The sequence below is a fragment of the Amblyomma americanum genome, chromosome 5 (genome assembly GCF_052857255.1).
Source record: "Amblyomma americanum isolate KBUSLIRL-KWMA chromosome 5, ASM5285725v1, whole genome shotgun sequence".
In the NCBI taxonomy this organism is placed as follows: Eukaryota; Metazoa; Arthropoda; class Arachnida; order Ixodida; family Ixodidae; genus Amblyomma; species Amblyomma americanum.
This window is the reverse complement of record NC_135501.1, coordinates 55238399-55252049: the sequence shown is the minus strand read 5'-3', so window position 1 is coordinate 55252049 and position 13651 is coordinate 55238399. Positions and strand designations below refer to the sequence as shown.

Genomic DNA, 13651 nt, shown 5'->3' with positions numbered 1-13651 from the left:
AGCTTGGAGAGGACATTGGTTTGTTCCTGGTTAACTTTGAGCGAACGTGCGAGAAGCAGGGGTTCTCTCGGGAAACGTGGCCACAGCGCTTGCTCACTTTGTTACCCGGCGAGGCGGCCGACGTAGTCGCTCGCTTGAAGAGAGAGGAGGCAGAGGATTTCGACCAAGTGAAATCGAGTCTGCTAAAAAAGTACAGGCTGTCAGCGGAGGCGTTCCGTCGGAAGTTTCGGGAAAATGAAAAAGGCAGAAATGAGTCATATACAGAGTTTGCCTACAGGCTTATGTCAAACATGCAGGAGTGGCTCAAAGAAGAGAAAGCGTTTGGTGACCACGAGAAAATTCTGCAGTGTTTCGGGCTGGAACAGTTTTATAGTCGGTTACCTGAGAACGTGCGGTATTGGGTCTTGGATAGGCCAGACGTTAGTACAGTGGCTAAAGCCGCCGAGCTAGCCGAGGAGTTTGTGACGCGTCGGGCTCGCGGAGCTAAGGACGGTCAAAAGGGTGAATTTGGCTCCAAGTCTGAGAGGCCGAAGTTCACACCCATGAGAGCAAGGGGGGACACACGTAGTGCGGATGCGAGTGAAAGCAGTCCGACCGAACGTAAGGAGACGGCGGCAGCCGAAGCCGAACGCAGAAAGCGGTTCGAGGCGAGGCAAGCACGCGTGTGTTATACGTGCCAGAAGCCGGGTCACTTTTCGGCGCAGTGTCCAGAAACAAAAAGAGAAGTCGTGTGTTTGTCATTATGTAGCACTGACGAGAACATGAAGCTTCTCGAGCCTTACATGCGAGACTTCCTCGTGAACGGGAAAGAGTGCCGAGTGCTTCGTGATTCCGCAGCTACAATGGATGTAGTTCACCCCTCTTACGTAGAACCCGATATGTTCACGGGCGAGCGCGCATGGATCAAGCAAGCCGTGGAAGCTCATAGCGTGTGTCTGCCCGTAGCAAAAGTGCTTATTGAAGGACCTTTCGGAGCACTTGAGACGGAGGCCGTAGTGTCATCTAGGCTGCCCCCCCAGTACCCGTACCTATTTTCGAACAGGTCCGATCACCTCCTGCGCGAGAAGGGGCTTTTGTTTGGTGAGGCTAGCGTTCAGGCCTTAACCAGATCGAGAGTTCGGGAGCTCGCTGCAAAGGCGGTAGTTGCGGGGCCGACGTTGTCGAACAATGAGAAAGGGTCGGAGGCGCAGCAAGCTGATATTCCGAGCACGTCAGAAATGGATAAAATTGAGCCTGTAGCATTGAAGGCACCAGGTACTGGAGATGAAATGCACGACACGGGAAAGTTAGAAGAGCTTCCGGTCGAGCTTCCGGGACTAGGCGCAGTGACGAACAGGGAAGACACTGATCAGGTCATTAGTGACTTACTCAGTAAAGCACAGCTGTCGCCTGAGCAGAAAACCGAACTACACCAACTCTTACAAGAGTTTCAAGGTCAGTTCTTTGAGAGGCCTGGTAGGACTTCTGTCCTTACTCATGATATAGAACTTACCTCGCCAGAGCCAGTACGATCCAAGGCGTACCGGGTGTCACCCCGCCAGCGCGATATTATGGAGGCTGAGGTAAAGAAAATGTTACAGCTCGGTGTTATTGAGGCGGGTGAGAGTGATTATACCTCCCCTTTGATTTTAGTTGAGGTACCGGGCAAGGAACCTCGTCCTTGCGTCGACTACCGCAGGCTTAATTCCATCACTAAGGATCAAATTTATCCGATCCCTAACATCGAGGAGCGCCTTGAGAAAGTTAGTAGCGCTCAGTTTATTTCCACCCTAGATCTTGTCAGGGGTTATTGGCAGGTTCCACTTACAGAAGAGGCTAGTAGGTATGCGGCGTTCATTTCACCAATGGGAACATTCCGTCCTAAAGTTTTGAGTTTTGGTTTGAAGAACGCGCCATACTGCTTTTCAAGCCTCATGGACAAAGTGTTGCGGGGACAGGAAAAATTTGCTTTACCGTATTTAGACGACGTAGCGATATTCTCCGCATCCTGGTCTGAGCATATGGCACACTTGCGGGCAGTGCTAACCCGCCTGCGCGAAGCGGGCTTGACAGTCAAGGCTCCCAAGTGCCAATTAGCACAGGCCGAGGTTGTCTACCTCGGTCACGTGATTGGACAGGGTCGTCGCCGCCCCTCTGAAATAAAGGTGGCCGCTGTGCGAGACTTCCCGCAACCGCGCACGAAGACCGATATTCGGTCGTTCTTGGGTGTCGCCGGCTACTATCAGAGGTACATCCCCAGGTACTCCGATATCGCGGCTCCCCTGACGGATGCTCTAAGAAAAACAGAGCCCCAAACAGTCGTCTGGAGCGAGACAAAGGAGAGAGCTTTTAGCGCCCTAAAGAGCGCCCTAACAAGCCAGCCTGTGCTACGATCGCCAGACTATACCAAAGGGTTCGTTGTTCAGTGCGATGCTAGTGAGCGAGGCATGGGCGTTGTACTGTGCCAAAGGGACAATGGAGAAGTGGAACACCCCGTCCTGTATGCTAGTCGTAAGCTGACCTGTCGTGAGCAGGCGTACAGCGCCACCGAGAAAGAGTGTGCGTGTCTCGTGTGGGCCGTTCAGAAATTGTCATGCTACCTAGCCGGCTCGAGGTTTATCATTGAGACGGATCACTGCCCTCTCCAATGGCTGCAGACCATATCTCCCAAAAATGGCCGCCTCCTGCGCTGGAGCCTCGCTTTGCAACAATATTCCTTTGAGGTGCGTTACAAAAAGGGGAGTCTCAACGGTAACGCCGATGGCTTAAGTCGAAGCCCCTAACGTAGGAATCCGCCTCAAAGTTGTTGGTTACTGATGTTTTCTTCCTGAGGCAGGATTTTTAACATATTGCTTTTGTTTAGTGTTTCAAAGTGATTATGTGCTTTCTAGTGCAATTTTCCAATTTGTGGACGCGTTCTGAGTGCTGCTTGACTACTGTAAGGAACTAGGCAGTAGTATAAAAGGGGAAAGAGCCTGGCAGAGCTTAGTGAGGGTTGTCTCGTGCTTGCTGACTGAGCGGTTGCGTTTCGGCGTAGTTCTAACGCTTGCTGGGAACGAGCACAAAAATGGCAACTCTCCCGAAGTGACTTTGCAGTGTCCTATGTGATCCTGAACCCGAGAACGAGGCCTTCTCTGTGCGCTGCGCTCAAGCAACGTCGAGGGACGATCGGTTTCGATTACGAGCATCATCGAGCGACATCCCTCTGGACAGCGGATGCAGTCCCCTGACCATCGGGATCTCCTTCTCCCGGCGGGGCGGTCTGTTACGTCTCGCCTACCTACGACGCGCGGTATAGCCGGCGCGGATGCAACGGACGCCGCGGCTTCGTTCATCGCGGCCGCAACGCCTCCCGCCAAGCGCGTCCAGGCATGTTTCAGTGCCACGTGTCGTCGTGCGTGCGTGTGTGTGTGTGTGTGCATGTTTTGCCCACGCTTGTCAAAGCGCGGCAGCCGGGGAGAGGAGCTCCTCAACTGGGAGGCGAGGAGGTCTGACCGGCGCCGGCCTGGCGGACGCGCCCGTCACGCCTGAACATGTTCAAGCGTCGCCGTATCGGATGACTCTTCCCAAGCCGTTCCCTCTTGCCCTCGACTCCGTGGGTATAAAGCGAGCTGCCCCGGACGCCAACGAGAGACTCCGATTTCTTCCTTCGAGTAACGTGGTCGCCCTGACCGGCTGCTCTTTTGCGATGCCAGAATAAACAAGTTGTTCTGTTGCCAGTCGAGTCATCCTTTGCCGGGACCTTCGGATGTTTCCAGCTTTGCCCCAGGCCGCCAGGCCAACGCTACCCTTGGGGCTTGCAACCCAAATGCAACACCGCTTTAACCTTTTTCATTTCGTTCTCATTTTTCTCACTCAATGCTCGCTGCGCTACAGCACTGTACGATCGACGAGCCTCGTCCCCCACCTGACACTTCTCCGAACTGGGGTGCCCAGCCGGCAGCGACCTGAGCGCTTCAACCTGTTTTTCTAGCTGGGTCCGCTTTTCCCGCTCTTCTTTCATTTCGCCCACAATTCGCTTCAACAGGGCGGCATTATTCTCCTCCTTTTTAATCAAATCGGCGACCTGAGCTTCCAGCTTAATCCGTGCCTCTCGTTCGACCTGTAGGTCCGCATTAAGTGCATTAAACCCAGCTTCCCGTTCCCCTTTTAACGTATGAACGGCGTCCCCAAACCGCTTACACATCTTACACACGAAGCTAGCCTCATCCGCCTCGGCTAAGCTCCCGAACCCAGTCTCATCTAAGTAACACCAACGGTCGCACTCCTGGCACTGTACTAACTCCCCGTCCTCGTCCACCTTAACTTTCCTAGCTTGCCGACCCATCGTCCGGCCGACTACGCCTTGTGAAAGCCCGCCAAAATTCCTATGCCGATAGCCCTCGACCCTGCGTAACGTAAAAGCCCGCCAAAAATTATTCACACACACCTCCGCTGGCCTCCCTACCCTTAACTCGGTCTAAAACTACCGCCCGACAGCATGTATACAAGTGTAAATACCAAAAGCACTTACCTTCGGACGTAGTCGCTGCAGCTCCCAGCCACGTTGCTTCCACGTTGCGACCTGTGCCCTTCCTTTGGAACGGTAGCGGCACCTTGACTGGACAAACTAGCGCCGTCTCCCTCGCAGACCGCCTGGAACGGAGCGATTAAGCCGGCGGTCGGTTTCAAGACGACGCAGCAGCGGTAATCCCAAAGGAAATCTCGGCTAACACCGAAAACACCCACTGGCGCATCAGCAAAGCGCACCTCCAGCGAAAGGACAACCGACACGGACACAGTTCTTCCTTCAGCGGCGCTCTGTCAGTCAAGATGCAGCCGAGAGGAATTAACAATCCCAGCTTCACGCGCAGTGAGTACTCCAACGGTCGCGGCAGTGGTGCGAGCGGACCGGACTCTCGGGCAGCGAGCGCACCGCTCGTCGCGCCAGACACTCGACTAACCACCACGCCGCTCCGCCAGCCGAAGCGGCACGTTCTTGGACACTGTTGGTGAGCACTGCCTGTCCGCCATGACAGGTGTCCGTCACGGCCCTCCTGGGAATGCGCTTTTGGTTCACGAGGTCGGCGGGACGCTGCGGTTGCCTTCCCGGTGATAGCCCACGTCGTTAAGGGGGGGGGGGGGGGGGGGGCGACCGTTTTCGTTCTCCGTATGTACTCGGCGGCTCTCGCTTATACTGAGGAGCGGTTTCCACGTGTGCCGGCGTCCTGCTTCCTGCAAAGGTATGCAGCTGGAAAAGAGGGGCGGCCTTACAGATCGAATATATACACGTATAGCGGTCCCGTAACGGGGCAGTTTTCCTACCCGTTTTATGATATTTTTGGTGAGGGGGAGGAGAAAGGGATGAGAAGGCCTAACCAATTTTAATGACCGCCACCTTAATTTCGAGGAACCCAAACTATGCCACCATTTCGTCCCCTGACATCATAGTCACATAGTTACACCCACGATTTAGTGTATAAGGGGAGGCCTGCGCGTGCGACGCCGCGCCAGCGCCAATGATTTGCTTTTGCTTCTGTGTTTTTTTTTAGTTTTCCAAACCGCCGCCGCGAACAGTGGCGCTAGTGTTCACCCCCACCTACCCCCACCCCGTGGCCGGCCACACGCACGGGCAGCAAGCATTTTCGGCGAGAGCACAAAACGACGAAAACGCACGTTCGCGGAACAGTCGATTAGCTGAGTGCTTGGTGATCTGTTGGTGTAGCCAGATCTCGACTACCAGATTCTATTTCAGTGACACTGTGATTCTCCGCCCCGTGGACGCCGGCTTTCGCGTTTGGGGCTTCTTCATGCACGATGGTTTGCTGCTGCGTGCCGTTGTGCAAGTCAAGCGGCCGAGCATCAAGAGGAATTTCATCTCACGAGTTTCCCGCGACCGATATTCGGAACCAATGGTTGAAAAACATCTCTCGGCAAGGCGAAGGTAAGTTACTATGCTGCACTTAGCTTTGAAACATGCTTTTAATGTGCATTTCGAGCGACGGCGCCCGCAGAGTGACGATCGAGCTTCAAAGCTCTCGTGCACTCCAGTAGTCGAGTTTGCGTTGCATTCAGCGGTATTCAGAACGTATCCGCGTGAAGTAATGAATACCTATTTCCACGATGCCCCTCTTTTTTTTCCTGGGCCAGGGAAAGAGCCCTCGGTTCATAGAGACCGAAGCAGGGTCTGCAGCCTTCACTTCAGGCCAGAAGACTATCAGGAAGGCCTTCAGCTGCGGAGTTTGAAACCTGATGCTGTGCCAACAGTTTTTCCTGCATTCCCTGCGCCCTTGGCATTTTTCAGGCTCAGACTTTCGTTATTACTTGTAAAAGCGGTGTAAATAAATACGTCAATAACAGCACATTTTTGAGATTGTTGCATGCACTGCAATTAATACTACTCACGTTCTACCGCGCTCTCAACGGCACGTCACTTCAGTGAACGTGCCGAATGCAGCAAAGAAACGTGTGGGCCCTGCAAAGCGGTACGTAGTGCGTTCATTGCGTCCGGCTCAGGACTAGCGAAACCTACGGGAGAATGAAGTGCGGGCGCGCTCAGGTCTCGTCTAGCACAGACCATATTGACTGCACAGCACTAACCAACTTTGCAGCAGACAATGAGGGGGGAAAAAAGCTCTAAGGGATAACACCATTTCAATCGTAGCAGCCGCGCGACCGCGCCTGCAAGGTAGTTTCAAATTTCATTGCACTGCGAAGATGCCAAAGATATGGGGTTTAGTGCCTCTCGCTTGTATCGCCGCGCATTTTTCGAGCCGCACCTTGTCTATAATGTGAAATGCTCAGTTTACTGCAGCTCCTGCGCGAATTTTTACCGTCATCGCCGTACTCCTGAAGGTAGGGCAGGAGCGTTTCAGGCGCGGTTTTGGGCGTTGCTGTGAGGGTGAGCACTGGCGGCCTCTACCGGCACGCTTGGTCCCTACTCAATGATCACGTGGTATTTCTTCGGCCGCGCGCTGCCGTAGGCGACCACAAGACGCGCAGGTCGCCCTTTATACAGTCGGTTGTAGTTCCACCTCTATCCACCATACTGGGCCGTGACGTCATCATTGGCACGCGGCAGGTGGTTGTTTCTACAACGCTATTGTAGATGCGCTACAAGCCAATTCGAGATGCGCTGTTTTCTAGTTGCAGCCACAGATGACGCTTTGATCTCATGGTGGTAGGAGACCTCACGAAACCTCGAAACAGGGTGAATAGTTGCTGCCACAGATGGCGCTGTGATCAAGAGTGGTAGCAGACGGTAGCAGACCCCATGAAATCTCGAAACGTGATGAGTAAGAGCTAATGCCCTTAAGAAAACAGCCGGAATGACGGCGTTGAACCTCATTGGCAGCAGGGAATTCATCACCCCGCCCGACAGAGTGCGTCCGAGCATCGCCGACGAACCCAATCTCGCAATCACCGCCTACCTTGAATGCATGCATGAGGCACGACGGCCAGCATAACAGAAGAGTAGCGGCGGGCCACGCTGCCTGATACCCAGTGAAATACTTGTAAGCCGTAACTGTGGTCCGTACAAAGTTATTCGACACCTCGGCCGACTAGGCTATGAAGTCTCCCTCGAAGGGCTAACAACTGGCGACAAGATCTCAGCAATGCGGCGCATAGCGGGTGCCTTAAACTGCACTGCGTGAGCTAATAGACTGAGTGCTTAAATGTTTCTTTTGGTATTTTTTTTATTTTGAGGATTCGGGGCGACAATCCGTTAGATATATTTAATGCCAGGAATCGTTGTTCTCTGGTTTTTGCAATATTGTGAGACTGTGGATGAAGCGAGCTTTTATTGCCACTCGCAATTATGGCGGCCACTCCTCCGAAGACGAAGATGCGTGATGATGATGAATATTTACAGATAAATATGAGGGTCGCGCACTGTGCTTACAATATTTTATTTATTTATTTAAGCATACTGTAAGCCTAGTTAGGCTCTTACAGGAGTGGGCAAAATAATGGGACAATTATACAAACAATAGCATATCCAGTATAACATACACGAGATACAAAACATGCGCCTGCAGTAGAAAAGATCATAGCAAGTAGGCTGAGACCATCAACGGTCAAAGGTCAACACGATAGTCAACGGTCAACACGATAGTCAAAAAGGCACAACTAAGAGAAAGAAGAAATGATATTAAACGGAACACTGGCGGTGATTACCCCAAAACATCGTAGGAGGTTTCTTTTTTTTTGCTCTTTTTATTGTAAATCCTGTTTTTCAAAAAACGACTCAACGTATTTATCGCCAACGGCACAAAGCCTTACTGTTTTCCGATCTGTAAAGGAATACGTGATGTCGGTAATGTCCTCTCTGGCGAGATAAGATTACTCGCGATCACGCATGGCAGATTCTGGGCTGTTCCAACCTGCGACAAATATGCACGCCAGTCATGTAGGGTGCACTGTGCCATTCATAAGTGGAGCATGGCCGTCAGTTAGGGCATCTTGCTTCCGGTGACCTCAATGTGTAGATCCCGCCATCGCCGCCACCAATTTTTTGCTCATTGTGGAAAGAAATTCGCAATCAAAGGGTTTGTTAGATTTCGTCCTCACCTCGCCTGACTGTTCTGTACATTTCTTTCGCTCCTTGCACCATGTAAACGTATACAGGTGTTTCACTTAAGACTTTACCCGATCTTAAAAACAGGCTTTTTGACTTAGAAGAACGCTTTTTCGGCATTGCACTGTCAGCGGTGTAATACCAACCCCCCCCCCCCCCCCTACAAAAATTTACATACCACTATTTCATAGTTTTATTAATGAGGGGGTGGCACACTGGCAGTAGACCAACACCCCTCCAAGATTTTACACGACCATTACCCCTCCACGAGAGGGTTGTGTCCCCGCGTAAAAAACCGCTTGTCGAGCACGTATGCGGGGACTTTCTAATAAGACTTTCTAACTAGCAGGATGGTTAACTAACATTCAATAGTTAACTTTTGAAGTGTTATTGTTAGGCTCCTTAATTACTTGAGAGCCGTGTAGCCCACCGTAAGTATCCATGTCACATTTTAGAATTTTGAAAACGCGGTTACTCCCGGCGCCGTGGAACAACAAATTTTGGCTATTTTGACGAGTTACGTGGACTGGAATCCGCTGCGGTGGCTCAGTGTATAGGGCGCTCGACTACTGATCCGGAGTACCCGGGTTCGAACCCGACCGCGGCGGCTGCGTTTTTAAAGAGGAAAAACGCTAAGGCGCCCGTCTGCTGTGCGATGCCGGTGCACGTTAAAGCTTCCCAGGTGCTCGAAACTATTTCGGAGCCCTCCACTGCGGCACTTCTAGTTATTCCTTTGTTCTTTCACTCCCTCCTTTATCCCTTCTCTTACGGCGCGGTTCAGGTGTCCGCCAATATATGAGACAGATACTGCGCCATTTCCTTTCCCCAAAAACCAATTATTATTATTCAGCCGCCGCGGTGGCTGAGTGGTTACGGCGCTCGGCTGCCGTCCCGAAAGACGCGGGTTCGATCCCGGCCGCCGTGGTCGAATTTCGATGGAGGCGAAATTCTAGAGGCCCGTGTACTGTGCGATGTCAGTGCACGTTAAAGAACCCTAGGTGGTCGAAATTTCCGGAGCCCTTCACTACGGCGTCTCTCATAGCCTGAGTCGCTTTGGGACGTTAAACCCCCATAAACCGAACCAAACCAAAACAATTATTATTATTACGTGCACTGGAGAGGTTGCTTTACTTGCAAGCTTCTCAAAAACACATGTATTTTTGCGCGATGTAGCCAAAATTTGCTTGATAACAACGTTTTCAAAATTCCAAAAACTGGCATGAATTTTACTTATAGTGGACTACACGCATCTCAATAATTAAGGAGCCTAATAGTTAAAAAGTTAACTATTCAATATTACTTAACCAGCCTGCTAGTTAGCACATCTTAGTTTTATTCAGATGCACTGCACCTGTGATAATGCTATGCCGAAAAAAAGCGCTCTTCTAACTCAAAAAGCCTATTTTATAAATTTTTGTAAAGTCTTAGGCAAAACACCTTGCATTTCGGAGGTACCCAAAAGACTCCTCTGTGTGCAAAGCCAGTCAATGGTAGCATAAAAACATGAACAATTTGGTTGAGTATAAGGAAATAAAATTATTTCAGTCTGACTGCGGATGTTTTTATTCAAAACTTCCTGAAATCAGCTGTCACACCTCTTCGTATGCTACAGTGAACCTGTCCAATCAGTTTCGTGTGCACTGTAAGTCCTCGTCAAATCAGTTTAATTAACTGATTTGTGCATTATATATTCCTATTACAGTATAAGAAGTTCACTCCTTAACATTATGCTGCAAGGCACAGAAGTTTGAATTCTCTGTTACGCTTCGAACTGATTCTACTCTGCATGGTCACTTCAACAATGTTGACGCGTGAGCTAGACGCTATAGTGAGCGTTCGCGTAATCCTGAGCAAAATGAGTTCAGAGGCATTTTAAAGTCGAAATTGCCGGCAGGTTAGTCAACATGAATTTGCTTACCAGTTTTGGCGGCCGTGGTCTTCACAATGAAGCAATCATTTTCAGCCTATATCACCTCATAATAATCTTGCCAGTGTTCCGGTAGCTCACCTGTGCGAATACAAACAATTTTAACCTGCAGTCTTTGGATCCGGCCGGTGTTAAATCAGCATGAACAACAACAAAAAAAAACAGGCATCAACGCATTACCTGTGAAGTAAAGTTTTCTAATTAAAATACCTGCAATGAAATAATGCTCTCACTGAAAGAAGAGCAATATATGTCCTTAGTTTCTGAATTTGCAGGGCTTTTCGGAATGTGCTGAATTGAATGTAATGTCACATGTACGAAACTGGTTCAGTGACGAGATGGACAACATAAAATCAGGCGTTCGCGGAGTAAAGGAGAATACACTAAGCCGATGCGACCTCTTGGTAATCTGGCACTGTGCGAAGCGGGTTGCCCTTCGTGCGTTTCCAGCTCTCTTGGGCAACTACCGCATGAATAAATGGTTGTGGAGGGGGCTTTAAAAGTGGTAATCAATGGTAACGGCACTACGGCTTGTTTGTTGCGTGTCATGCTACAAGCGTCGCGTTGCTGGTAAAACATACTCACACTTAACCATGTCTCCTGCGAGAGAGGCATGAAGGAAGGCAGATGCAATGCGCCTCGCGAACTTACCGACACACAGTCCAGTATCGTTCACGAGCTGTGAGATAGAGAGAGAGGACTTTGTTAGATTAATGATTAGTGTGCAGCTCATTGTTAACACGATTAAGGTGTACTAACACAATGGCCAGCGTACTCCCGAAAAGCTTTCACTTTTATAGACACGAATTTTCGAATTAAAAACAAAGATCAGTTGTTTCATGAGCGCAAGAACAAGCCTTATATTACGTTTGTGTGAAAGGCATTGCGTAGAACATAATTAAATATGGATTGGAATGTTGTCCGAGGAGCCGCTTGGCATTTCCACCTGTGTCTAATGACATCAAGGTGAACTTGCCCCAATAATATTGACATCACCGAACGTATCGGTTGTTCAGAAAGACACCAGTGCTTGCCGGTAACACCAATGTCATCAGGAAGGTGGTAGTCCAGATTCGCCGGTGGACCGTGAAGTGCATATGCACTTCAGTGCTGGCTCATATAGAGACCGATACTGCCGGTACAAGATTGTTTGTAATTATTTGTTAAATCTACGTATCGAGATCATTTTCATCATTACTAGGTCCGTAGGCCTCTTTCAAGGAAAAAAAGGACATGACAAATCTTTGTGTCTGTAACGTTTTAACGCATGTGTTTATGTACTTTAAATGGATGAGATTATTACCCTGGTCAGGAGTGCAACCACCGAGCTAACAATAGGGGACATTGCCACGGCGGCCCATTTAGCCCATACATTTTGCTGCCGAATAATGAAAACTCGAAAACCGCCGCAACAGTTTTGAAAGCTGGTTGGTGCATAAAGGCGGAACCGCATGGCGCGATTGACGCGCGGATGGTGGGACGCGCGCGTCATTTTGGCGCGTGCCCAGTATGATCCGTCACGAAATCGCGCCGCCGCGTGCTCCTACTCGGAGGAGAAAAAAACGCCTCGCGCGGCGCGTCCGGGGCGCGTCCGCCAATCAGATTTCAAGTAAGTCACGTGGTATTTTTGGTTTTTGGTTTTGCCACTAGATGGCCCTACTCTCTGCGCATCTCGACGGAACCAACGGAACCTCTTCGGCGCATTTTTTTTGCCCCCGGCGGCGGCGGCGGCGGCTGCGGCAAGCGCCAAGACGCTGCTGCAAGGAGACTCTCCGGAACTGACCAAAAGCATTCAATAAAGTTTTTCATTTCATTTCATTTCGCTCTGCAGAACCGGCGCGCACGTGAAAAACACGTGCTACTGTTTCGTGCGTGCATCGTGTTCATCGAAAATGGAGAAAGCAGTCTTCAACGAGGCCCTTATCACGGAAGTGGAGAGGCGTCGCGTCCTGTGGGATATACGCGACCGCCTCTTCTGCTTTGTAGTAAGCGCCCGACACTCCATTTTCTATGTCGAGTTGTAAACAAGCAGCGGCCTCTTGGCATGCAGAAAGTACATAGTCGCAGTTTCGCACACACTCTTCCTGCTTGAAATTAAGCTTGGTAAATATACTTCGGAAAAAAAATGTCGTTGTGTAATTACACTTGGATTATTTCTATTGCAGTGTTGTGTACGTTTAAGGGCATATTACAATGCGGTAGCAGGGACAATTCATGTCGTTGGGAGTTACGTTGTCTGGCAACCCGGAAAACGCGCCGCGAAGGCGCCGCTCACGTGCGGGTGCTCGCGCGTTGACGGCAACGCGGGAGTCCACCGAGCGTCGCGTTTTTCGCTCGCGGAAAACGCGCCATGCGGTTCCGCCTTAACGAAACCAGCGCGAAGAAAAATTGACGCATATGTTGACAGCATGGGTGCTGAACCTCAGGGTTCAGGGTTGCACTGTCCCATAAGTGATCCGTGCCAGCGCTTAGTGCGAAGGCATGAAATGTTTACTTACGAAACAAGTAAAGAAAAACACTCCGCCTGCCCCGGGTGAGGATCGAACTCACGACCTTCAGATTATGAGACTGACGCGCTTCCTACTGCGCTACCGAGGCGGATGTGGATTTATTCAGTAAAGTGAATTTACCCCTTCTCAAACACAAGCACAAGGTGTTCTGTAATCTTTATAGAGCTATAGCTCTACTATATTCGGATACAAGTTAAGTCTGCAGTGAAGTCTGCACGACCGCCTCAGAGATTTCCTCCACGACAAAAAAAAACCAAGAAACCATTGTTTAAACTTTTCTTGTTGCCAATAAAAAAAACTAATCACAAGAAAAATCATAGGACCTAGAATTTTGAAGCATGGCTTGTTAGCTACAGTCAAACATTAAAAAGTTGATTTCGTTTACTATTACAATGGGCCAGCGGAGTCAGAGCCGTGTACTCTCTTCCGAAGGAAATATACGGCTCTGAGCAGAGTAATGCAGTACGCCGCGGACCACCGGCCAGTGTTAGCAACTGCTGTTTTTTTTTTTTAAGTTGTATCCTACAATAGATGCCTAAGCCGATCTCTGAGATGTGCATAAGTTCGACCTTGGTGTGACCTTGGAAAGCCGCTTAGCAATAGCTTTTGGCCCGGGCCTCCCCGAAATTTGACCTTGCTTAATTTGAACCAGTATCAATGCCTAACCATAATTGAGCG

General features: G+C 50.2%; 1 non-coding gene across 1 annotated transcript; it reads right to left on the bottom strand.

Moving 5' to 3' along the window:
* Positions 1–12988: 12988 nt before the first annotated feature.
* On the bottom strand, positions 12989–13061 carry TRNAM-CAU (transfer RNA methionine (anticodon CAU)). The gene has a single exon. It is a non-coding gene; the product is annotated as a tRNA-Met (tRNA).
* Positions 13062–13651: the final 590 nt, after the last annotated feature.